The 25,601-nt window shown below is 47.0% G+C and overlaps 1 protein-coding gene and 1 long non-coding RNA gene across 5 annotated transcripts in view; one reads left to right on the forward strand and one right to left on the reverse strand.

Moving 5' to 3' along the window:
• Positions 1-25,601, forward strand: part of EMID1 (EMI domain containing 1) — a 543,734-nt gene that overhangs the window by 302,454 nt on the left and 215,679 nt on the right. The gene's annotated exons all lie outside the window — the stretch shown is intronic.
• Positions 16,273-25,601, reverse strand: part of LOC144792254 (uncharacterized) — a 31,592-nt gene continuing 22,263 nt past the window's right edge. Inside the window, exon 3 of the long non-coding RNA XR_013602524.1 lies at positions 16,273-16,361. This is a non-coding gene — a long non-coding RNA (uncharacterized LOC144792254). The remainder of the gene's footprint in view (positions 16,362-25,601) is intronic.

The following is a 25,601-nucleotide window of genomic DNA, read 5'->3' on the forward strand; positions in this document are numbered from 1 at the left end:
CCCCTCAGGTTCCTGGCGCTCAGTCCTAGGGCAGGCAGTGTGGCGCTCACATTGGCTCTGCGCTCCTCCGGTTCCTGGCGCTCTGTCCTAGGTCGGGCAGTGTGGCCTCACATTGGCTCTGCGCACCTCAGGTTCCTGGCGCTCTGTCCTAGGTCCGGCAGTGTGACCCCACATTGGCTCTGCGCCCCTCAGGTTCCTGGCGCTCTGTCCTATGTCAGGCAGTGTGGCCTCACATTGGCTCTGTGCCCCTCAGGTTCCTGGCACTCTGTCCTAGGTCAGGCAGTGTGACCTCACATTGGCTCTGCGCCCCTCAGGTTCCTGGCGCTCAGTCCTAGGGCAGGCAGTGTGGCGCTCACATTGGCTCGGCGCACCTCAGGTTCCTGGCGCTCTGTCCTAGGTCAGGCAGTGTGGCCTCACATTGGCTCTGCGCACCTCAGGTTATTGGCGCTCTGTCCTATGTTAGGCAGTGGGACTCACATTGGCTCTGCACACCTCAGGTTCCTGGCGCTCTGTCCTAGGTCCGGCAGTGTGACCCCACATTGGCTCTGCGCCCCTCAGGTTCCTGGCGCTCTGTCCTAGGTCAGGCAGTGTGGCCTCACATTGGCTCTGTGCCCCTCAGGTTCCTGGCGCTCTGTCCTAGGTCAGGCAGTATGGACCCATATTGGCTCTGCGCCCCTCAGGTTCCTGGCGCTCTGTCCTAGGTCAGGCAGTGTAACCCCACATAGGCTCTGCGCCCCTCAGGTTCCTGGCGCTCTGTCCTAGGTCAGGCAGTGTGGCCTCACATTGGCTCTGCGCCCCTCCGGTTCCTGGTGCTCTGTCCTAGGTCAGGCAGTGTGGCCCCACATTGGCTCTGCGCCCCTCAGGTTCCTGGCGCTCTGTCCTAGGTCAGGCAGTGTGGCCCCACATTGGCTCTGCGCCCCTCAGGTTCCTGGCGCTCTGTCCTAGGTCAGGCAGTGTAACCCCACATAGGCTCTGCGCCCCTCAGGTTCCTGGCGCTCTGTCCTAGGTCAGGCAGTGTGGCCTCACATTGGCTCTGCGCCCCTCCGGTTCCTGGTGCTCTGTCCTAGGTCAGGCAGTGTGGCCCCACATTGGCTCTGCGCCCCTCCGGTTCCTGGTGCTCTGTCCTAGGTCAGGCAGTATGACCCTCACATTGGCTCTGCGCACCTCAGGTTCCTGGCGCTCTGTCCTAGGTCAGGCAGTGTGGCCCCACATTGGCTCGGCGCACCTCAGGTTCCTGGCGCTCTATCCTAGGTCAGGCAGTGTGACCTCACATTGGCTCTGCGCACCTCAAGTTCTTGGAGTTCTGTCCTACGTTAGGCAGTGTGACCCCACATTGGCTCTGCGCCCCTCAGGTTCCTGGCGCTCTGTCCTAGGTCAGGCAGTGTGGCCCCACATTGGCTCTGTGCCCCTCAGGTTCCTGGCGCTCTGTCCTAGGTCAGGCAGTGTGGCCCCACATTGGCTCTGCGCCCCTCAGGTTCCTGGCGCTCTGTCCTAGGTTAGGCAGTGTGGCCCCGTACATTCGCGCTGTGTCCGTGTCCTCTGTAGCAGCCACACGTTACGCGCTTCTGAAGGAATGGCAGAAGCTGTAATAGCTCCTAGATTGGCCCTGCCCTCCTCATGTACCTGGCACCCGTTTCTCGGTGCGGGCTCCCCAGATCTGGAACACTCTCCCCCTCTCTATTCGCTCCATTCCTATTTTCTCCCACTTTCGGAAAGCCCTCAAAACTTTTTTCTTTCTTCAGGCTTTCCCTGGCTAAACTCCCCCGGGTCTTCTTGGTAGATATGCTCCTCAGCGCCAGGAAGCCGCTTGGCCGCAGTGCGCTCTAGAAATTTCTTTTTCATTTCATTTCATTTCATTTCACCATATTTTCAGCAATAGCCATGGCCTCGAGTTGGCTCTGCGCCCCACAGGCTCCCTGCCATCAGTTTTCATCAGCAACCATGGCCGCACATTGATGCTGCGCACCCCGGGTTCCTGGCGCTCTCTTTGCCACAGTAGCCATGACCTCACATTGTCTCTGCGGATCTCGCGACCCTGGCGCTCTGTTTATTCTGCAGCCGTCACTGCCCCTACACATTGGCTCTGCGCACCTCTGGGCCCTGGCACTCTTTTCTGAGCAGCAGTCTGTCCATTGTTGCCTCTTCGCACATCGGGGCCGCTGCGCACTGTTCTCAGCAGAAGCCATAGTCCCACATTGGCCCTGCGCGCCTCGAGGCCCCTGGCGCTGTTTTTTTTGCTCAGCAGCGGTCATAGGTCCACACTGGCCCTGAGCACCTCAGTTTGGAGCTCTATGCTTGGTCAGTACCTAAAAGCATAGTCCCACTGGCACCGAGTCCGTGTACTCAGTCAGCAGCAGCTCCCACACATGCTAACCTCCCAGTCAGCACCATCGCCCAGCATTGCCTCTGAGCCCCTCTGCCCGGGACAATGACACTCTTTTACCAGCGGGTGTTTGGAGTCAGTAACAACCATAGCCTGACACTGCCTTTCAGGGTTTTTCCGTCTTTTCAGACAGAGACAGCAGCCCCTAAGGAATTTGCGGCTTGCCTTTCTGCCAGGACTCCTTTGTGCAAAGCACTGCTCCCGCTCTAACGCGTCTATTGTCCTTTCCGCTGTCAGCGTGTCTCTGTTATTAATATTCATACCCAGCGTGCCACGGGAATGGGGCAGTGGGGGCGAGCAAAGTTCCAAGCGAGGTCCTTCTGCTCTTCTTGTTGCCAGGGTGACAGCGCCGATGCTTCAGTCAGCTGCAAGCGGTTCTCGCAGCCGTGAGGGGGAGGGGTTAATCTAAAGCGGCTGTAATTTAGTTTTCAAGGAGGCCAAATCGGAAACAGGATAGATCGCAGACTTGATCCAGAGAGGCCTTTAAACTCCCTTGTCCTTCTTTATTAATTCTCGTCTACCCCCGCCTTCCAACAGTTTCTAACTGTGCATACAATGTGGCCAAGTCAGAGACCTTTTAAGGCATGGCCAAGTCAGAGACCTTTTAAGGCATGGGCAAAGTGGCCTCTGGTCCATGGCCCCAGCCTTTCAGGGGGGGGCCTGATAGAGTCAGCTCTGTTCTGCAGAAAGTCTTGCTCTGATGACCTTTAATAATTCTTAAATAGATTAAATACCATTTTCCTTTCATTTATTTTTTTATGTGGGTAATGTGTGAGAGTCTATTATAGACATTTTGCAGAGAAAGTGTGTTTGTTTTGTGCAACATCCATAAAAAATATTTTAACCCCTTGCGTGCTGATGACGGCTCCCGGCCGTCATGCATTACAGTGCTCCTGTGCTGATGACGGCCGGGAGCCGTCATGACCACGCCCGCGATCGGAATGTCCAGCACAGGAGCGGAAATCCAGCCGCGGGCAAGGGGTTAAATCAACACAGGATCGCACATATGAGAAATGGGAGGGTTATCACAGAGATTATTTGATCTTGGAAAACGCAAGGCATTAACTGAGCAGGAAGGCATTTGCGGGTTAATTGCGGCCCTTTGAATGTGAAAACACTGACCTAAGACATTAGATGGCATCACTAAGGATTGGTAGGAAATGTCGAAAGTAACCCATTGATACTTTCCAAGGCTCTAGTGTAAACTTGCTTTTGATGGTGGACCAGCTCTCTGCCATGGTGGCTCCTGACCCTTGAGGCGCTCAATGGGCCCGACACCAGCTTAAGTGGGTCTCTAGTAGAGGGGAAGAGTTATTTCAGTAGGGCATGAGGAGACCCTGCTTCTCCCAAGCCTTGGGGTGGGGGTGTCCCCATCTCTGTCTTGAAACACTAACCTCAGACGCCCCCCCAAAAAAAAACACATTTTTCTAGTGGAGGACTGAACTTCAGTGTTGTTTTGGTGCTGCTTAATACCGTATCAGTTTTTTTCCCCTTTTCTTTCTTCTGGGAAATAGTTGCTTTGTGCCAGTGCATTCTGGCTTTCCTCCAAATCCTGTATTTAAAACACAGCACGGAAACGGCTATGACGCACATAATTGATGACGCCCTCCAAATCCTTGATCGCAACGATTCCTGTCTCCTCATCCTTCTTGACCTCTCCTCAGCTTTTGATACTGTCAAACATGAGAACCTACTGGAGCTGCTAAATACCAGAATGGGTTTATCCGGGACTGTTCTCAAATGGTTCACTTCCTTTCTACCTAACCGGTCTCAGAAGTTCAAGATCAACAACGTGCTGTCCTCACCTCTGCCTGTAACTTTAAGCGTCCCACAAGGATCCTCCCTATCCCCCACATTGTTCAACCTCATCATGGAACCACTCACCACCTTGCTTCAAGCATCTAATGTACACTTCCATATGTACGCCGATGACACTCAACTTTATCTCAAGCTACAATCCCCGGAAGACATCAAGCTTCTGAACTCCACACTCCAATACCCAATCATGGTTGGCCGATAATCACCTCAAACTAAATGCTCTGAAAACTGAATTCCTTCACCCAAACCTGGCTCAATCACCTAACTGCGCTCAATGTCCAACCCACCATCGTGGAATCTGCGAAATCCTTAGGTATCACACTTGACGCCAAGCTCAACATGCAGCAGCACATTAGCAAAGCAACTAAAGGAGCAAACTTCCAAATCAACACTCTGACGAGACTTAAACCCTTCTTCCCAGCTAAGGACTTCCAAAATGCTGTACAAGCCCTAGTCATCCCTCGCATAGACTACGGAATTGTGGTCCTTAGCGGACTCCCCCTTTCAACAACCGCACCCCTAAGAGCCTCCTTGAACGCTGCCACGAGACTCATCACTGGTTCAAGGAAACATTCGCATATATCCCCTGACTTAAAATCCCTGAACTGGCTGCCATTTGAAGCCAGAATACAGCTGAAAATAGCAGTTATGACACACTCGGCTGTACACCACAAGTCACCCAGCTACCTCACTCAAAAGCTGACTATATCTGGAGGCTCGCGATCCAATAGAAGTACAAAAAATCTACTCCTGAAACCTCGTAGATTCCAGAAGGAAAAAACATGCAAACGCTCCTTCTCAGGAATGGCTCCCAGGATCTGGAATGCACTCCCTCCTGAAACGAGGCTTATCTCCTCCACGGCACTTTTTAAGAAAGAGGTAAAAGCCACCCTTATGGCTAAGTTCACCTGAACTCTATTGTTGCTGGAACAGAGACTTTTGCACAGTTGCTGTAGTACTGGTTTACCTGATTGTCTGTTAGGATATCAGTCCTGTACAAGTATAATACCATTATGCTATTTCACTTACTACCGACTACTATATTGTACCCAATAGTTGGTCTAACCACCTTCTTGTTGCCCCTACCCCTTGTTTCCTGCAAGTTTTAAGTAAGAGGTAAAAGCCATCCTTATGGCCTAAGCTCACCTGATCTCTATTGTTGCTGGATCAAAGATTCTGCACCGTTTTGTATTATTAGTCACTTGATTGTTTACTGATATCATATCTGTACATGATTGTTATCCTATTATGCTACTATATTGTACCCAATAGTGTATTAATCACCCTCCTGTTGCCCCTACCCCTGTCTCTGTAAAGCGCTCTGATATCTGCAAAGATCTTGTTCGCGCTATATAAAACTTTGAATAATAATAATAATAATAATAATTTGCAGTAATTTCAGTGAGCTGCTGTTGTTACAATATTGGAAACACACATCTCTGTCCCTGACTCTTAGATGTAAACACCTTTAGAATTTGGACTAGTATGTCTGTGCACTATCAGTAACCTGACCAAAGAGAGCATGAAAGAGCTAAAATTGGATCAAAGGTTCAAAGCTGGGGCCCGCAAAATTCGTTTGGCAAAGGGTCCCCAAAATCCTTAAGATGGCCCCCAAAATCCTTAAGCTGTCCCTGGGCCAAGCAAATGGACCGGTTGCACTCGCTGCCCGTTCGAGAAGGTTGTTACGGCCAGAGAGTTTGACTTTGGAACTGGGGAACGCAACCATTGAAAGCTTGAGGCAGGCTCGAGTCAGATGCCTGGCTCTGGCTCAGCTCGAGGCCCTCTTAGACCTTCTCGGACCCTCGAGCACAACGCAAGCCAAACTTTAATGTGACATCTGCCTGCCATCCACCTCTGCCCACATATGCCAATAATTAAATACAAAGCATAAACAATTCAGCTTTAGTGGCTGATGCATAATGTGAAACAAAAAAACTAGGATCAATCCTGGTTTCCTCGCTTGACCAAATTGTGTGATCCTAGGCAAATATTTTATTTCACTGAGCCTCCATTTTCTTAACACATGACAGTACCCTTGAATATGTGCTTTCAGAATAGGCATTGTACAAAAGCATATTGTGTTTGATTTAATGGACTATAATGTTGCTCCATGTAAAAAAAGAAACTAGCACACTTTTAGGAAACAGATAAAACTGACTTGTCTCTTAATTCACTAATGAAATTAGTTATCATCAGGGCTGGGGAGCTGGAATGGTTCCTAGTTCTTGTTTAATAATAACCTGCTGTACTAAACTGAAACACTTTCTTCTGTGTATTAAAGAAGTACATTTTTTTTTAATTTTGAAAAGATTTGACATATGTTTGTATGATGCTTGATGCATGATTTACATGCCAATTGTTTTCAAGGCTAAGATCATGCATAGGCTCTTAGAACGAGAGGTGCAGTGTTTAATTTGAGCCAGCCATTTCCGGGGCTCGGCACCCACACTTAATTGCTGGAACCTGCATTTATGACAGCTGCCTCATGGTTGCGCTGTTTGTGTAATTTAAAGATGAGAAGGAAAACAGTTGCTTGTTAATTCAAACTACATTCGAAACGACTAATACCTGCCACCCAAGCCATTCTTAAAGCTTTGGCGGCCTCGAGCAGTTGAGTAAGTACAGTGGCAACATGTGTTGCAAACTGCGGTGGCCTCTTGACGAGGGCCCCGGAGCTTATTTTTTAAAATAAATTAAGCAGTGCAGAGCAGGCTCTTGGTTCGGTTCTAGTTCGTCTCTCTCTGTTAATTTGTTGGCTGGCCCACTTCTAGGGAACCAGGTTCAAGTCCCAGTGGCGGCTCAACATCCTGTGATTGTGGGCAAATCTTAATCTACAACACGTTAAAAAAAAAAAAAGTTCACCTGTCCTTGTGCTCATGTAAAATTTTGCAATGCAGAAGGCTGGGATCGCACTACACAAAATTGTAAAAAAAATAGCATTTTCTGATCTTGTTATTGGAATGATAGCATTTTCCACACTCCCCTTTCCCCACTTCAAATCCTTACTGTCCAGCAAGGGTTAGCTGATAAGGTGTGGGTGGACATCAAAAGGAATGGCGCTCTTCGGTCTCCTCAAGTCTCCTTCCTATGTTCGCTGACCCATATTGGTCATTATTTGCTGATGTTTTTCTTTTAACTCTGACCTGTCTTTTTCTGTTTCAATCTCTAAGCTGTGGTCTTTGACCTTGCAATCGGTAATTAGTTGCCATTCTATGATATCCCTAGAACTGTCTTAACCTTGATCCTGTACATGGATAGAACCTGTGGTTGGTGTTTCTCACTGCAAGCAAGTGTTCTGGCCTGTGATTTCTGGCAGTCTGGGAATAGCATGGCAGTTAGATTTGCTCTTTATCTAGGGTTACCTGTGGACTTGATTTTTTATAGCATTTTTTAGAAGTGCTCCATGTAGCTAGGAGTCACCACCGTGTGCTTAAAGAAGAATAAGCAGGATTAGCCATATATATTCTAGTAGTCTCTATGTTCGTAGAGGGTGTCGACACACCAAAACAAGCATTTACAATGCAACGGTTTCGCTTTTGTAAAAGTTAGAGCTTTTGTCATTGCTCATGACAGATTTTCTTGTATATGTTGTTGTAGAAATCTAGTGAGTAAAAGGCATGTAATTGATAATGACAATAACTTAATGTTTTTAATTGTGAGTAGTAAAGAGTTGTAGTAGGGTTAGTAGTAGAGAGTGAGTATTATAGTTATTTGATGGTAGAGTAGTAGAGAGTGAGTATTAGAGAATGAGTAGTACAGTAGTAGGGAGTGCTGGTGATGGGAGTAGTAGAGTGAGTATTATAGAGTTATTATAGTTGTAGAGAGTAGTATAGTGTGACAAGAGTATGAGAAAGTCCACCCTTGAGGGGTTCATTTTAAAACGTGTCACAGCGTCACACTGCGAGGCAGGTGAACACCGCACACTACCACAACCTTCCTTTGGGGCTTCTGTGGTAAAAGGAGGCATGACTCTGAAAGTGCGCTCCTCACACCGTGGGCAGGAGGCGCTAGACTGGTGCATGAGGCGCTATGTGAATGAGAGCAAATCCAAGAGCACTGGGGGCGCAAACAATGGTGGGGAGTGGTGGGGTGACGTGGCATGCACGGACGGCCCAAGAGGCGTTTCGCTTGGATCGACGGGGTTCATTCCTTCATTCATTCACTGAATTGTCTATTCAAAGATTGATCTATTGGTCCCTCACACCCGAGGGAGGGAGGGCTGGGGCTGTGTCTGGCACACACATATGCGGTACAGTCTCCTCGCCTGCCCTCTCCCTTCCCCCACCCCACATGGGTGCAATGCACCATCACCCCGCACCACTGAGCCATGCCTCTAATGCTGGTGCCACGTGCTCTTGTGTGCACAAGGCCTGTCGTCAAACCACAGCAGTTTTGTTTCTGCTGCCTGCTGATGAGTTCTTCACTATTTTAATATTCTTACTCTGTGTAATTTTAATTGTGGGTACTTCGGTAGCATCTAACCCAGACGGCAGCAACCCCACTTTGTCTTTACTCCTCTTGTGCCATCATTGCTGTCTTTTGCAACCATCACTCCAGTTGGAAGGAGTGTCGATGCATTAAACAAACTTCTGTGGAAAAACTAATTCAACTTCTGACCCCTGTTCTTAAAATCACAACCCACACCATCCACCGACGGTGCAGTGAAGGCCTGGTGTGTGCCAGGCCAGCCCTGATGCGGACGGTGAGGTCTCCTGCAGAGGCACTGGCAGGTACAACGGGCACAAACACACACAATCATATTTGTCAGGTCTGAAGGCACTGAAAACCCGTCCTTTCTTCCACATAACATTAAAGACTCGGGATAACAATGAACAACCGTGGCCTAAATAAACAATACATCCTTTCAAACCCCTTAATTGCTGCCGTCGGCCAACGGTCGTCACGGCCACTACCTCCCCAGTGCTGCGCACGACCGTTGGACGTCCAGTTCAGCACTGGATAATGGACAGCGCAGCACTGGGGAGGTTTGTTTACAAGCTCTAAAGGGGTTAAACGACATATATACAAAGCCTGGCATGTGCAAACAAAGTTGCGGATGGGCATCAACCTTACTGGCATTTAGTATCAAGTAAGTTAGCAGGAAGGAACCAAGCCGACTTATTACAGCCACGTGGTTCCCTGTGTGTGTATAGAATTCTCAACCTGTAACCAAAGTAACCATTGCAGGGGTTATACACGGATGCATGTCAGGGAGGGAGGCAAACAGTGAAAAATGATTTAATTTAAATGCATTGACGTGCCCCTGAACAGCATGGCGCCACGCTGCACAGAGTCCCATACTTTCATAGTACTGGGACAATATGCCCCCTACACTTCAGGTCTGTGGACAACCTCCCCTCCCGTTTACAGGTCTTTCAAAGATGCATCGTGGCATCAGTCCATGTGACCCTAACTGAACAAAATACAAGTTAACAAATGGGCCTTGGCCCGGCAGCTATCAATTGTTATTCTTACCTGGCTGGTGAACTGCCGCGTTCACATACACGCACTGCACACGACGTCCATGAGTCTAGACAGCAATCTGCAACCATTAAATCAAGCTGCAGGCACTGCAGTAAATCATTTGTCTCACTGGCTCACCAGATAAACACACAGTGTTAAAAAAAAATGGCGTCCACTCAGTTTAACAGAAACTCTCTGGAAGCCTCAGACACTACAAGTCGAGTCTGCGCAGGTTCATACCATCTTATGTATATCTTATATCATGTTACGTAAAGCGCTCTGACACCTTCGGGTAAAGTTCGCGCTATAGAAAATCGCATTAAATAAAAAAATACCAGGGTGAGAGGAGGATCCCCAAAGATGCGGCGGATTCGGAGCACCAATGAAGTTGTTGGCAGGGGCAGAGACCAGCACACGGGTTAGGGTAGGGGGTGTAGATACTGACCAGAACCGGCGGCCGCGAAGTTCGTCTTCAACTTAGCCCACTTCTAAGTGCAGCCTAAGAGGAAACAGACTTTTGGACATAGACGGGGGACTACTCGTTGCCTAATAATAATAGTGACGATCCCATTCCAAAATGGCGTCGGGTTCGAGTTAAACGGAATTTTCTTCCCCAGCGGAAGATTACTTTTATTTATTTAACGCTTTCTAGAATTTTTATTTGGTGGTTGTGGTACAGGCTGTTTAGAATAAATCAAAAATGTGAAATGTGTGCACAAGTTGTTCTCAATTCATGCTGGCTTCATTAAGAACTCCACGAAGCGACAGTGACAAACGAAGCCTGAATGAACGGCTGCAAAACAGTCTATTGATAAAAGACTCCTAGAAAGGGTGTAATGGTTGCGACCAGGAGAGAGAAGTACAGTGGCGCAGGCCGCAACGGAAGACAAGCATTTACAAGTAAGGGCCGGAGACACGGACAGCGGGAGGGGAGTGGGAACGGGCACACGGACAGCAGGAGGGGGGGCGGGGACGGGCACACGGACAGCGGGAGGGGGGGGCGGGAACGAGCACAATCAAAAGGCAGAAAGCAAGAAAAAAAAAACAAAGCACTCACCTGGACTTCTTCCGGCGGCGGTCGGCCTGGAGGAATGACAAAAAAAACCTTTGAAGAAAAAAAAAATAAACAACCGCCCACCGCCGCATGACGTTCAAAAAGGGGCGGGATGAGAAAAATTCTCTGGAACGCCCACGAATCTGCTCGGAGAATAACGGACAGATCTCTCTTCCAATGGCTAGCCTCCATTTATGGAGCTAGCCAATGGAAGAGACAGGCGGGACAAAGCCCTGTACTGCTAAACAAAAGATTTCGCCTGTGCGAACACTGCTGCGCAGTGGACGCCAGGCGAAACCTAAAAAGGTGTCTCAAAAAACTCTCTCACATGTCTGTTGAATCTGTGAAGTGGTCATTTCAAAATGAGTAATTTCTGATTCACAGAAATAACTGACAAGGAGATTTCCGACAGATCAACAAATGAGCTATGCTTCTCGAGAGACAGCTGGACCCAAGTATATACCTTACTAAACACACAGCTCTTAATTCCAATCACATTACCACATTTTTGCCAAGAGAACAAACAGTGCCAAGCTAGCCTCATGAGAGTTAGCCGATGGTGTTCACGAGGAACTATAATGCAACAGCAGAAACACCGCTTCTGGGGACTCTAAGCACCACATTCTATAGCGCCATGAGGCACACTGCCTGAGGGTCCTGGGGAGGAACCCCAAGCGCTTGAAAGCACTGTCAGATCTCCCGCAGCACGGGACGCATCCGGGCCAAGCCCGGCCTGCACCTGTCAGCGACAGGAAGAGGGTGGGTTGGGTATTTCTCTAGCATATAAGGTACTGTTTTATGCTTTATTCCTCCTAAGGATTGCATCCGGACGGATCATAATGCAGTCTGTTTTACCATATCAGTTCCTAATAAGAGCCATAGTGAATCCAATCTTTCCAAAACCATACAGCCGCGTCTGTGGCGGAAAGTTGACAGTGCAGACCTAGATCAATTATTAAACCAACAGTGTCCAGTACTAGATGGAAGAATTGATGGTTGCCACTAATTAGCTGGATGAAGCAGCCTTGAAGCTTGCACCTACTAAAACTTTCGATTATTTCAGGTAATCCCCTGCTGCCCCCTGGTATACTGCAGAGCTGAAAAAGATAAAGCAAAAATGTAGGATCTTTGAAATATAGTGGAGAATTGATTACAGTGATGAGAAAAAAGCGCAGTATAAAACTGCATTAGATGGATATATAAAATCCTGTCCGCAGCTGAGATATGCTGGTATTTTATGGATACAATCTGCTCAGCTAAAGATCCTAGCAGAGAACTGTTTAGGACAGTTACCTCCCTTACCAGCTATAACAAAACCTAAACCTTTCAACCTACACAAGAGGTCTGCAATAGGCTTGCAGAATAATTCCAGACTAAGGTGTCAGTGATTTATGACAAATTATTTTCTTTATCTAAAGAGCCTTGGTCATGTGTAACTCCTGCTTCCATTCCCTTTTTTCAAGAGCCTTTAGCTGATGTTGAACCTGGCCAGGCTCTTTTGGACCATTTCCCTCCTCTTTCTGAGGACAGGACTTTGAGTCTTCTTGGGACTACAAAATCAGGATCTTTGCTGGATTCTTGTCCACCTTAGGTCCTTCATTTTTTTATGTAAAACGGTGGGCAAACATCTTACTATACTGCTCAATAGAGTCCTAACATCTGGTCATTTTCCAGCAGAATGGAAAAAGGCATACTGTGCTGTAAAAGCCTACTTTAGATCCCGGAGATACGAAAAATTATAGACCAGCTAAAATACTGGAGAAAGCTCTCAATGCCAACCTCATGACTTTCATTGAGACTCAGAGCATCTTGGATTATTCTCAACATGGGTTAAGGTCGTTCCATTGTACCTAATCTGCACTCCTGGCTATGTGCTTGTCTGTCTGCGCCAGTGCGCATTGGAGAGTGTGTGCTTTCATTGGTGGGTGCTTGTGCATGTCTGTGCGTGTGATGGTGTGTGCACGCTGGATTTGTTATTTTGGTCCCCTACACATTGTTTTACTTCCCTGGGACAACAATTGGACAGTGACCAGACCTTGAACCTATCCCCTAACTTGCCTACACATCAGGACTTGGAGCCTGCAGAACTTACCCCAGACTGTGGAGACCTAGCGATTTGCTGATGCCCGGTAGAGCTACCATATAGCTAAAGAGGAGATGGGTTGTGGACTCCCCCTCCCTGACGTCACCTACCCAGCCGGACCTTGGGCAGATTTTCCCCTCGTCTCTATGTCCTGTTTTCCTCCTACGCCTTTACCCTATCCCCTTACCCTTCCTGCTCCATTCACCTTGTCCCCTATGTTCTTTAAGTTATTTTTTTTAACTGATGTAATTTGCCACATTATCGTCCCTCTTGTAAAGCGCTCTGATTCCATCGGGTCTAGCCAGCGCCATATAATAATTCATTAATTAAATATGTTCCCATTTAGTACTCTTTCTCCCTTTGTCTACCTCCCCAGCTCCTAGGTCCTATCCACTCTCCCCTGAATCTCTCACCTTGCCTGCTAGTCTGCCTAGCCCCTGTCCTTTGTGCCCTTTGACTAAGCACTCCTTCTCCCCTTGTTGGGGAAAGATCCAATATTTATACTCTGGAGTCTCAGCGTAACCGCTGTGAGAGTCCACTGTGCCTAGGGAGCCACTCACAGCTGAGGTCTGGATTGGCACCCCTTGCCAAAGCACTCCCTCTCCCCTTTTTGGGGAAGGATCCAGTATGTAGGCCTTGGAGTCTCAGAGACCCCTCTGAGAGAGTCCACTGCGTAAAGGGAGCCTCCCGCAACAGAGATAGGGAAGCGATACCACTTCCCCTGGGATCACTGCTTACTGGACTTTGGACGTTGCTTTGACTCGTCTACCGGTTTGAGTCCCCGTCGCCCTTCCCCTCCTCTTTCCATGCGATGTCCTTCACCCTCCCCTCCTCTTTCCTGCCTTCATTACCTGTTTACTTCCCCAGCTCCTTCCCCCCCTCCCCTGAATCTTTCCCCTTGCCTGCTTTCCCCTTACGTATTTGTGCTTATTGTTTATCTTGACCTTACAAGTAACTATGTTGCCATGCTCTAATAACTGTGTAAACTTTGTAATGATGTATCCTGTAACTATGATCTGATGTTCATGTAAAGCGCTCTGATACCTCCGGGTCTAGCCAGCGCTATATGAGGAGGTTTGGCGACAGGTGGACTCAGGTAGCAGGAATGTGCTGATGCTTATCAACATCTTTGCTTTGATACAGAGAATCATTCACTGTTAATCAGTCTGCTAGAGGGGATCGGGGTCAGAGGCACAGCCCTAGCCATTCTTAGTTCCTTTTCTTGAAAATAGGAATCATAGCATGATCTTTGGTGAGTTTAATTCCGGTTCCTTCACTTTGACCTGTGTGATTCCTCAGTGGTACTCATTTTCGCCCACACTCTTCAACATCTATGTCATTCCTCCAGAAAAACTTATTAGATCTTACAGATTTGCCGTTGTGTCTTATGCAGATGACACACAGATTGTGATAGCCATCTCCTCTGATGTTGATGTCGTAGCCTCCAAGTTCAAGGATTGTTTGTCCAAAATTGTGGGTTGGATGCAAAAAAATAGCTTGAAGCGTAACTCAGAAAAAACTGAAGGTCTGCTTTTTGGTTCCTATAATTCCTTTTGAAATACGGCTTGGTGGCCGTCCTCTTTAGGTACTCTCCCCTGTCGGTTGGAGTAATTAGCAAAGAGATTGAGTTGGCAGAGCGATATCTTTCCCTCACTGCGCCCCCCCACCCCCCACATGCAGCTTTTGCCCGTTCCATCTCCTGTTAATGCAAACTTGACCGTGTGTATGCCGGAATCTAAGGGAGGTACATCTTGTGCTGATACCCCCAGAGTTAGTGCATCGGTAGGTGGGCCTGTCAGAATTCTTCAATGGGGAGAATCTCAACCCCAAACTCATTTTAATGACATTAAGACAGGAAAGAGGAAGAGAACTGAGGGAGGGGTAAAACCAAAGAGACAGTGTCCCGCTCCATCAACTCAACTGACAAGCCCGGGCACCAAGGTAAGGAGGGTCAGGGATGGAGCCCACGTGTTAGCAGTGGCCCTGAGTACTTGTGTCATGGTTTCCATGACAGCCTTATTGAACCCGATTTTTGCTTGGCTTCAGAATATTAATAAAGAGCTGGAGAAATGGAATCTTACTTTTCAGGCGTCACACACCCCTGTGCTAAACCCCCCCCCCCTCCCCCCCACCCCAACGACTCCCCCGTTGCCTAATTTCTAGCATGTACTTGATGATTTTGGACTGTGAAGTACTGATCTGCAAAACCAAAGATTGGGGACCAGGAGTAAGCCCGCAGGAAGGGAGACTGTGCCTCAGGGTTGTGCAGTGAGAACAGAAAAGCTTGTAGAGCAATACAAGTGGCGCTCTGAACTTATGAGGCATCCTACTGTTAATCCTTTTCCTCAACTTCCTCCAGAGTGTACGCCCTATGTTCTAGTCCTCAATATGTCCCAGTCGTGGAACCACAAGTCAGAGAAGTCTACTCTGCATTGAAAAACAATGTAATCCAATGCGTCTGGAGCAAATCTGGCTGACCGATAGACTATTCCAAGTAAATCTTAAGGCTCAGAAGAATGCCCTGTACCGAGCCAGGTAAGAAGGAAACTTCTGGGGCCCACCTTATCAACTTCAAGTCACCCAATTTGGTAGAATCCTTGCTGAAGGTCCTTTATTCTCAACACCGGGACTGGGATCCACCGATGTGCTACCATTGGGATATTTGTTTTTCCTACCAAAGACTTTTCCCCTATACCTGCACAAAGGAGTTTCTGCCAGCCAGGTCCGATGATTCAAGAGTTTTTTTTTGTTTTTGGTGTTCAAATATCTTTATTGTTTTGAATAAGAGAAATGAAAGGTTCATAAAAAAACACTGCAATACAGCATAGCACAATACAATATATAATAAGTCACGGACAAAAAGTTATAACGATAAGGACACATTCCTGTCAAGAATTAATAGACAGTGTCAACCAGGAGTATGAACAGTTCATTATTGAAGTGAAGAAAGTCCAATCTATGAATAGTAATTGACATATGTTATAAGTTAAAAAATTGATTCACAAAATAATACATATCTAAGTAAGGAGAATAGATAAGGACGTCAGCATAAACCATGTTAAGACCTTACAGTAATCGTATTGCTTGGTAAGTAAGATCGCACAAAGAAGATAGAGCAGGGCAAAGAAAGAAAAGACAGAAGAAAAAAACGAGGAGAAGAAAAGGAGGAAAAGAAGAGAGAAAAAGGAAAGATGAGGGGACATCTGCTTTAGAATAGGGAACACCCTAAATAGGAGAATCAAAGGGATACTGAGCTACCAACCCCTGAGATGCTAGGCCAATAATTCAAGAGTTTAATGTTCAAATCACTTGTTTTTTCAGAAGATCTGGACTGACTCTCATAGCCGGGAGGTATCATGCAGTTAGGATCTCACAAGAACATAATGGGTTCAGGGGCTCTAGTGTTTTTTGAAAATGGAGGGGCCTTCGATGACCGATTCCTAGGGGCTTCTATAGCCCTCCTGGGCAGTACTGTATTGGGGCTGGAAGGCAGGGGCTTAGGCTCCTGTCAAGGAACATTGCTGGACTTCACAACAAGCTTGCAAATCCGGACTGGATCTCTGAAATAGATAAAGCAGACATTATTTTACTGCAGGAACCATGATCCTTGGGTGAGTTTAGTGTCGATGGATACGATACTGTTTGTACCGCAGCTTCCCCATCTAGTTCGAGGTGAGCTAAGGGGGCCTTAGCTATTTTGATTTCTGTTAAGCTGACAGGCATTTCATGTAGTAGCATTAGCTGTTCAACTCATTTTCAGATGATTTTGTTACAGAGCCCTACTCATTTGACTTGATAAATCTGTATAATAATGCATTTGACCCAAGGGTAACAGAGGTAACTGAGGGCTTGGAGACCACCCTAGAAACCATTATGGACGATTATAATCAGGAGATGCTCATAGTATGGGCAGGTGATTTTAACATCAAGTTATGTGGTGATAACCAACCCTACCCCCTATGGGGCTAAGGATAAGGATGGGGGGGAGGGGTGGTTATTCTGCATTTCCAACACTCACAAGTTGGGGACTCTGCGGATAGGATTATGGCATCTAGGAGTCTTGTATTTGCAAAAGAATTTAGGATGGATGGGCATTTGCTGCTCCTCACTTTTTCGGGAGCCACTAGTTGAAGTGAGATAGACTTTTTTTTATCCTATCCGTGGACCTTGATGATTTTTTTATTGGGTTATGAGGTTGATGCCTCTTGTATAAGCGACCATAACCCTTTGACATTGGCCCTCAATTTGCACCTGGGAGTAATGAAGGTAGCCGGGAGACCATACCACTACGTAACTCTCATAACATAGGTTTAAAAATTAAATGGGAGTCTTTAAATAAGGGGCCCTTCATTACCAACTTGGTAAATTAGAATCCTTTCTCAATTCTGACCTTGGCGGAGGAATCCCCTAAATCCATCACAGATGCACTTGTGCCCTCTGTGCGGCAGTCGATAAAGGACTGAGGTGCAACAGAACAGCTAAATCATTACCCCACTTGTTTGGTTCAATCATGCATGGACTACGGCCCACAAAAGGCTGAAATTAGTCCTATCCAAAACACCCCTCCTCAGAGAAGAAATTGTGGATGCGCGTCTGTCCTACAAAGCTACCCTGGAGGACAGGAAATCAGAGTTGAGAAGGGCTGCTTAGGAAGATCTGGGTAAGGCTGCCCGATTGAAGGACAGTGTCAGTTATTGGAAGGTGGTTTATCAGCTTTTTTTTTATCTCTGTGGCGAGGTATGGAGCAGGAGTGTGTGATTATAAACGTCTGGGGCCATTGCAGCAGGTAGAAAATAAGTTATTGCATAGACTACTGGCTGTTTCACAATCTACCTCTGCCTCTATGTGTCTTTCAGAGCTGGGCCTGGGCCTGGCACCCTTGTGGGATAAGATAAAGCCAAAACCCCTCTTATTGCGGTTCAGGATCTGGGGAAACACGAAAGCGCAATTACAGAGAGATGTAATGAACGATTGCCTTCTTTCTCTGGACAGTGCATATGCTATACCTTGGCTTAGTTACATCAGGATGGAATTCACTGACCTGGGCCGGCTGCATTTGGCCAGTAACCCAGCGAATTTGTATCTAAGGGCTATAACATGCTGACGAGGGACAAACAGCCGCGCTGATCTTGTTGGATCTAAGCGCGGCATTTGATACCGTGTCGTACCCCTTGTTACTTCAAAGACTTGCGGCATGTGGCATCAGGAACAACGCTCTGAAGTGGCTAACCTCGTTCCTGGACGAACGTAGCTTCCAAGTCACCCAAGGAAAGCTGCGGTCTGATAGCTACCCTCTGCCCCAAGGGGTCCCTCAGGGATCAATTCTGAGTCCCACCCTGTTCTATCTGTATGTGGGACCACTAGCAGAATGTGTAGAGAAGCATGAGGTGTCAATAGTATCCTACGCAGATGACACACAGCTCATTGTACTGTTATCCCAGAACAAAGCTCAGGCAGCTACCCGCTTTACCAAATGCTTAGAGGAGGTAGCCGACTGGATGTCGAACCACTACCTCAAATTAAATGGGAGTAAGACAGAGGTATTGGTGGTGGGGAAAGCACCCTCCATCTGGTCATCTGCTTGGTGGCCAGAAGTACTCGGACAAGTCCCGCACCCAAAATCAGGGGTAAAAAACCTTGGAATCTGGTTCGACTCCAAACTGTCTTTCGACAATCAGAATCGGAAGGTAGTGGGGAAGTGTTATGGCGCCATGAGAACACTGAGAAAAATCATAGATCTGCTTCCATCTAAAGCCAGGAAACCCCTAGTGCACGCAGTAATTACCTCACAATTAGACTATGGTAATGTGCTGTATTTGGGCGCATCCAAAAAAGGCCTTGCCAAACTGCAGAGCGTGCAAAACGCTGCGGCACGTCTAGTTCTCAGCCTTCCAAGGAGAGCTGACTCGAAGAAAGCCCTATCCACCTTACACTGGCTGCCAGTGGAGAAGAGAACCATGTTCAAGGCACTGTGCTACTGCCACCGCATCCTCCCATATAAAAGCCCAAAATACCTGCAACCATTGCTGACTAAATATACCCCAGGACGAAACCTGAGATCCAGGGACATGGCATTAGTAAGCATCCCAAGAATATTCAAGGCCCGTATGGGGGCTCGTTCTTTTAGGTACTTGGCAGCGAAAAGCTGGAACACCATGCCAATTACCTTAAGAATAGAGCCTAATGAAGGCCCATTCCGCAAGCAGCTGAAGACATGGCTGTTCGCAAAAGCCGAGGTCGGCACGAACTAAGGACCGGGTAAAACACACTTATGCGCACTTAGATATGTCTCAGCGCGGGGACACACCGTTGGTGTAACCAGGCGCTCTACAAATGAAATAAATAAATAAATAAATTAAAAAGAAGGAGCCTTTCCCAGGGAGAGCAGACTCCACCAGATGGAATTCGATAAATTGTCTGCAAGCGTCAACTACAATTTGATTAATTGACATTTGGCTGGGAGCCTGTCTTTCCTGGTTTCATAATGGCAATCAAGTTCTACTTGTGTAGAATACATTTTAATTCATTGCATCTTCTTGTTGCTGTTCTGAGGAAGGTCGCCTGGGGTTTGTTATTATTGAGGTGTCCATCCAATAATACTTCACAACAAAGCACAATGCACTTTATCATATGTTGTAGTTTGTATTCCTAAGACAGGAAAAGCTTTCTGCACTCGCTCCTTCAATACTGAATCTCATAAGGAGACTTTTGTACATTTGCAAAGGTTGGAGAATATGGAGATATGCGTGGCTATGGGAAACATTGTATGTCTTCCCTGAGGGTCAGAGATAGATAAGCCTCTGTATAATGATTCCCCTCTTGTATATAGTAGGATTTTTAGGTTTGTTGATTTTAATCCAGGTTTCCCCTTAGGGCCTCCGATGGTGCTTTTATATTGTGTTTTTAATCATGACGTTTGACGTATAATATTGTTTTATTCATGTAGTGTTTCTTCCAGTTATTGCATTTTATGATGTGATTTTTGGAGAATGAGTGTTTTATTATGTGCATTGTATATTATGATGTTATATTTGTGAAATGCTTTTTTTATTTCACTTTTATGGCCTAAATGTGGGCCAAATAAAGTCTTCTTGGCTGACTGACTATAAAGCAAATTGTTTTATTGGGGGAAACTCTTTTGCAAATGTTATGTCTTGAGTGTCAGGGCGCAAGGCATGATCTGAGGATTAGAAAAATGCACATTTCGCATGCTAAATTGATGTAAGCAAGAAAACATGGCTGCAACAGGTTACAATCGCACCGAAACGTGTAACATCCATTGTGATTAACATATTGACTATTAAAAATGCCTTAGACCAAGATGGGCAATCATCACCCACGGTGTGGATGATTGGTGGAACTCCTTGAGGGACAGAATCTAAGGAGTCAACACTTTCTTTTGCTGGCAGTTTCACAAGGTTGATTGTGTGGTATATTTTCCAAGAGTACTCCATGTTGTATCCCTGCCCATGAAAAAAAAGAGCTATATATGTTCTTTTACTAGAATCTGTTCACAAGCAATCATTTTACTTAGTCATTCCCAATGGGCTCGCAAATTGCGAGAGGCTCATTAATATTCATGAGCCTCGCAATTTGCGACCCCATTGGGAATCGCAAACAGTGTTAAACACACTGTTGTACATGCCAAATAGCGCCTCGCAAATTGTGAGTTGCAAATGCGACGCAATTTGCGAGGTGCTATTTAGCAGGTCGTACATCTGGCCCCTGGTACCAAACCAAGAAGTTGAGGTGGAGTGCATTTAGACAAAATGGACTCTACCATTGTAGCAGCTATCAACAAGATTAAAGATTGGGGACTGGGGAGATACTCAAGACGGAAGAGAGCCCTCTCTGGCCACAGGCCGGTTCGCTGTTTTCACATGTACCCTCTGTGGAACGAGTACCCTAACCAGCTGTTCAAAAGGTAGACACTTGATGGACAACACTAGCTTAAATCTAGTGCTGATGGGTAGGCTTTAGCATATGTGGTCAAGTAGATGATTAGGGGGTGGATCCTGGGAAGACCAGAAAGCAAGGAGCACATGAACTGGCACAGAGGATCCATAAACAGGAACTGCACAAGAGGTATCGAAGCTTTGGGGTATTCCTCCCCCCACACCAATGATTAACCTCCAGGAGAAGGCTGTTTCAGTTCTGCTGCAAATATTTCCCCCAAAATGATGTATTAGACTTTTTGCAAAGAAGCCAAGAATAATACAGTAGGATAAGCACAGGATTGGTATAAAGGTATAGACATAAGCACAGCGATCAAAGACATTGTGATACATGATATCAAATAAATTAGAAAGCCCTGTATCAATGGGAAACAAGCAACTGAGCAGATTTGCTGAATGAACTAATCTTTGATATCTTGGGGTCTTCCATAAGCTGCATCTGCCGGTAATGTGTACTTAAAAAGGTAAGTAACCCAGGCCCACCATGTTTGAAATGAGACATGATGCGCAGATTTCCAGTCAATGAGAACGACTTTTATTGTAATCACCAATAAAAGATCAAGGAGGGCTGTGTCCGGTTCTGAATGCAGGGGCGAACTCAGGGCTTCATGTGGACCAAGAATAATCCTGGGGAAATCTAATGTAATGAAAAACATCAAACATTTCACTCAGCTGGCAGCAATATGGTCCCAGTAAGGGGTCAGCCACTTACCGCCATAAAATATATGTTCAGGGTCACTGCATTCCGTCTTGCAGGACTAGCAGATATCCTAATCGGAGAGAACCCCTAAATAGTACCCCAACTTTGTATAGGGGAACAACAAATATTAACTTTTTTCTGTTTTAAAGGTCACCTGGCAGATCCACAATGACCTCCAGGGAGCTGTATTGCTTCTCCGAATCCACTACCTACTGTTAAATTCCACAACACAATCTAATCTCTCACCTGGTGCCACAGTACCAAGTCTTCCGGGATGCCTACTGATTTGCTATGGATGCACATCTGGGACCCACCAAAGGAAACAAGCATTGAAAATGCAATAGGTCTCGCCTTTGATTAAGTTAAAGCCATTTGCTTTGCTAATAGTATTGTATAGCAAAGCAAATGGCTTTAACGTTATGAAAGGTAAGACCTAATGTTAGGCAGTGTCAGTCAGTGTCAGTCAGTCAGTGTCAGTCATGTCAGTCAGTGTCAGTCAGTCAGTTTCAGTCAGTCAGTTTCAGTCAGTGTCAGTCTATCAGTCAGTGTCAGTCAGTATCTGTCAGTCAGTATCTGTCAGTCAGTGTCAGTCAGCCAGTGTCAGTCAGTCAGTCAGACAATGTCAATCAGTGTCAGTCAGTCATTGTCAGTCAGTCATTGTCAGTCAGTCAGTGTCAGTCAGTCAGTCAGTGTCATTCAGTGTCAGGCAGTCAGTGTCAGTCAGTCTGTCAGTGTCAGTGTCAGTCAGTGTCAGTCAGTGTTAGTCAGTGTCAGTCAGTAAGTGTCAGCCAGTCAGTGTCAGCCAGTCAGTGTCAGTCAGTCATGTCAGTCAGTGTTAGTCAGTGTCAGTCATGTCAGTCAGTGTTAGTCAGTAAGTGTCAGTCAGTGTCAGTCAGGGTCAGTCAGTCAGTGTCAGCCAGTCAGTGTTAGTCAGTGTCAGTGTCAGTCAGTCAGTGTTAGTCAGTGTTAGTAAGTCAGTCAGTGTCAGTCAGTGTCAGTCAATCAGTGTCAGTCAGTCAGTGTCAGTGTCAGTCAGTGTCAGTCAATCAGTGTCAGTCAATCAGTGTGTCAATCAGTGTCAGTCAGTCAGTCAATCAGTGTCAGTGTAAGTCAGTCAGTGTCAGTCAGTCAGTGTCAGTCAGTCAGTCAGTCAGTCAGTGTCAGTCAGTCAGTGTCAGCTAGAGCAGCTCTGCTGACCTGGCTCTCTGGCTCTAGAGCAGCTCTGCGGACCTAGTTCTTAGGATCTAGAGCAGCTCTGCTGACCTGGTTCTCTGGCTCTACAACAGCTCTGCTGACCTGGTTCTCTGGCTCTAAAGCAGATCTGCTGACCCGGTTCTATGGCTCTAAAGCAGTTCTGCTGACCTGGTTCTCTGGCTCTAGAGCAGCCCTACTGACCTAGTTCTCTGACTCTAAAGCACCTCTGCTGACCTAGTTCTCTTGCTCTAATGTAGCTCTGCTGACCTGGTTCTAGGGCTCTAAAGCAGCTCTGCTGACCTGGTTCTCTGGCTCTAGAGCAGCTCTGCTGATCTGGTTCTTATGCTCTAGAGCAGCTCTGCTGGCCTAGTTCTCTGGCTCTAAAGCAGCTCTGATTTATTTATTTATTTATTTATTTATTTATTATTACAATTTGTAAAGCGCGTACGTATGCCCGTAGGCGTCTTGGCGCTAAGATTACAGTTAGGATCTCTAAGGGTGGCTGTATGTTGCTAAAAGGACTCATTACTGGTTAAACAACCACGTCTTCAGCAGTTTCCTGAACTGGAGAAGAGATTAACTCGATCTAATTATTAACGGAAGCGAGTTCCAGAGTCTGGCTGCCGTCACCGTAAAACGTTTGTCTCCCCAGGTAACCGTCCTGGTGCGGGGTACTGCAAATTGGTGCAGTGACATTGATCTGAGTTGTCTTGACGGACAATAAGTAGCAAGCTGTTCTCGGAGAAACTTTGGCCCTTGGTTATGGATAGCCTTGAAGGTCAGACAGAGTGATTTAAATTTAATCCGGTTGTTAATTGTTAGCCAGTGGTAATTTCTAATAGTGTGACTGATCGATTTAAATTTGGGGGTCCTGGATAATACTCTTGCTGCCGCATTTTGAATCATTTGCAGTTTGGAGATTACCCGGTTTTGTGCATTGGCAAATAAGCCGTTACAATAATCTAAAGAAGAGAGCACAAGAGTGCTCACCACTGTTTTACCAGCGCTTTCCGAGAGAAATGGGATGATTTTTCGTATAAGCCTGAGTTTGTGATGAGCATTTGCCGCAGTTTGATTAGCGTGTGCCACAAAATTGAGCTTCTCATCAAAGACTATTCCCAGATTTCTGACCCTTGCTGCTGGCACTGGTAAGGCTCCCAAGGATGAAGGCCACCACATTGCTGACCATTGTGGGGAGATCTTCCCGAAGATGACTACCTCCGTCTTCTCAGAGTTCAACCTGAGGCAGTTGGTCTTCATCCAGTCTGTGATTGCTGACATACCTTCTTGGAAACGTGCCGCTACCTGTTCTCCATCGTTGTTAATAGCAAGCACCAGCTGGGTGTCATCGGCATAGGAGGTAAGGCTCATCTGGTAAGATTTAATAACTCTTGCTAAGTCCGACATATAGATATTGAATTGTGTCGGACTTAGAGATGAGCCTTGAGGAACACCACAGGGTAGGGCAAGTTCTGGCGACTTAAAAGGCCCCAGCGTCACTGCTTGTGTACGGCTGGACAGAAACGAAGCAAGCAGGTCTTTAGCGCTAGATCGAATGCCCAGATTTCCGACACGGTCAATCAGAATGGAATGATTGACCGTGTCGAAAGCCGCTGATAGGTCCAGCATTATGAGGACAGCAGTCCCTCCATGGTCTCTGATGGTTTGGATATCATCAGCCGCCTTAATTAGGGACGTCTCGGTGCCGTGGAGTTTGCGAAACCCGAACTGCGTGTCATCCAGCAAATTATTTTTCTCAAGGTAGTCAGACAACTGGACGTTCATTGCCTTTTCGAGCACTTTGGCTAGAAATGGCAGACTGGCAATAGGTCTGTAATTCTTCAGCAGCTCCTTATCTAGACCGTTTTTTTTGAGGAGCGGTTTTAAGAGAGTGTTCTTTAGGATGTTCGGATATGTCCCTGACCTAAGTATCGTGTTACAGACTTGCGTAATAGCTGTACTGATGGTATCTATTACCGGCAGGTAGACCCTGATGACCTGGTTCTATGGCTCTAAAGCAGCTCTGCTCACCTGGTTCTCTGGCTCTAGAGCAGCTCTGCTGACCTGGTTCTCTCCCTCTAAATCAGCTCTGTTGACCTGGTTCTCTGCCTCTAGAGCAGCTCTGCTGACATGGTTCTATGGCTCTAAAGCAGCTCTGCTGACCTGGTTCTCTGGCTCTAGAGCAGCTCTGCTGACCTGGTTCTCTGGCTCTAAAGCAGCTCTGCTTACCTGGTTCTCTCCCTCTAAAGCAGCTCTGCTGACCTGTTTTCTCTGGCTCTAGAGCAGCTCCGCTGACCTGGTTCTCTGGCTCTAAAGCAGCTCTGCTGACCTGGTTTCTCTGGCTCTGGAGCAGCTCTGCTGACCTGGTTCTCTGGCTCTAGAGCAGCTCTGCTGACCTGGTTCTCTGGCTCTAAAGCAGCTCTGCTGACCTGGTTCTCTCCCTCTAAAGCAGCTCTGCTGACCTGGTTTCTTTGGCTCCAAAGCAGCTCTGCTGATCTGGTTCTCTGGCTCTAAAGCAGTTCTGCTGACCTGGTTCTCTGCCTCTAGAGCAGCTCTGCTGACCTGGTTCTATGACTCTAAAGCAGCTCTGCCAACCTGGTTCTCTGGCTCTAGAGCAGCTCTGCTGACCCGGTTCTCTGGCTCTAAAGCAGTTCTGCTGACCTGGTTCTCTCCCTCTAAAGCAGCTCTGCTGACCTGGTTTCTCTTGCTCTTCAGCAGCTCTGCTGGCCTGGTACTTGGCCTTTAGAGCAGCTCTGCTGACCTGGGTCTCTGGCTCTAGAGCTGCTCTGCTGACCTGGGTCTCTGGTTCTAGAGCAGCTCTGCTGACCTGCTTCTTAGGCTCTAGAGCAGCTCTGCTGACCTGGTTCTCTGGCTCTACAACGACTCTGCTGACCTGGTTTCTCTGGCTCTACAGCAGCTCTGATGACCTGGTTCTCTGCGCTCACGATGCA

The sequence above is a fragment of the Lissotriton helveticus genome, chromosome 11, assembly GCF_964261635.1.
Source record: "Lissotriton helveticus chromosome 11, aLisHel1.1, whole genome shotgun sequence".
Taxonomy (NCBI): domain Eukaryota; kingdom Metazoa; phylum Chordata; class Amphibia; order Caudata; family Salamandridae; genus Lissotriton; species Lissotriton helveticus.